Here is a 1,766-nt window from a genome sequence, read left to right on the forward strand (position 1 = left end):
GTATATAGGGAAGGAATATTCCATGAATTAGTTAAGTTTAGATTTTATTTGACCAATTGATATCATTTTAGGAAATGCGAGTAGCCTGAAAATAGGAGATTTTAACTAAGATTAAGATCGTATTAGTTAATGTGATTGCCAAAATATAGGAGCTCTTATGGAATATCACTAATTTATTTTTTATTTTTTCCTTTACAGTTTTAGATTGTGTGGTTGGAAATTACCGATTCAGTAAATCAAAGAAATGTAATGTCATACACCGGAACCAAATTACCGGTTTGGTATGTCAGTAGTATGTATGGTTGAAAATTATTGGAAATTAAGGGTTTGGTACGGTAGTATTTTACAGAAAACCGAATTCAAATTTAATGTTCTTCATGTTTAGAAGATTTCTACAAGAATCTCCATTTTATGTCTTTGGTTGAGCCGATTTGGTATATTATATATTAAACAGGTTGGTTTTATATTAGGATTGAGGCTGAAAATTGTGTTTGTGTGGTTAAAAATTATTTAAAATCAACCTGATTGGTATGATAGTATTTAACAGAAAACCGGAATCAAATTTTAGGTGAATAACATTTCCTTGATTGTGATATTCTTCATGTTTAGAAAATGTGAATTATGTTTCATTTTATGGGCCGATCACAAAAAAAAATGTTTCATTTTATGTGGATAATATTAAGCGTATGAAATAGGTTGACCTGATTCGGTTTATTGTATGTGCAAAAACAGGTCGGTATAATTTTACGGTTGAAGCTGGAAATTATGTTTGTGTCATGTCGGTTTGTTAAGAGGTGTAACTGACATGTAAGCATGTCAATCAAATTTTAAATGGTTTAGGAATATAGATAAATGATAGAAAAACCAGAGGCATTAGATTGTAATTATTAAGAAAAAATTAGGGTTAATTCAAATTTGTTTATAATTTTGTTTGTTTCTTCAAATTACACGTTTATGATTTTAAACAAAGAGGAATATTTTTGTAACAATAGAATCTTCTAATAAGAAAGATATGTGGATGGATGTTTTTTAATAAATAGAATAATTATTTAGGAAAAGATTAATTAAATTAGGAAAACACACTAATAGCTTAAAATTATGGTTATTTAATACTTCAGTGGCATGTTATTGTAAATATTGTGCAAGTGTAAGGGTAAGTTTAATTTTGTACTTCTGTTTTAATAGATTAGATTTGTTGAAAGGAATGTTAGTTTTATTTGTTCTTTAGTTTTAATAATATACTAGGATAATACCTGCGTCTTGCGCAGGGTGAGTTTATTTCTATATATTATCGATAATTTTTTTTATATATTTGATCATTTTATTTATATATATACAATATTTTTTGTTGTTTTTATATAATTTCTTTCTAATGGATCAAATCAATTTTTATTAACAATGATGGAACAAAACTATAATTAATACAGCATGGGTTGATCGGATTGGACATTAAACAAATTATGACATAAAAATATTATTTTTTCCATCGAACACATTTTTGAAAAAATGAACAGTGTTGTTTTCACAGTTGAATTATTTTGACTTTTATCTTCCATATGGTTTTGAAAGCTTTCAAATCAACCATCGAATTGATACATGTCATTTTAATGTTTTTAGTCGTATACTTAAGGAAAACTTACATTTTTGTAATTTAAATTCGTTTTAAAAAATTCAAAAATATAACATATAAGAAAAAGTCTAACATATAAGAAAAATATAACATATAAGGTGTCCTCATTTTTGTATTTTAAAGTCGTTTTAAAAAA

The sequence above is a fragment of the Brassica oleracea genome, chromosome C9, assembly GCF_000695525.1.
Source record: "Brassica oleracea var. oleracea cultivar TO1000 chromosome C9, BOL, whole genome shotgun sequence".
Taxonomy (NCBI): Eukaryota; Viridiplantae; Streptophyta; class Magnoliopsida; order Brassicales; family Brassicaceae; genus Brassica; species Brassica oleracea.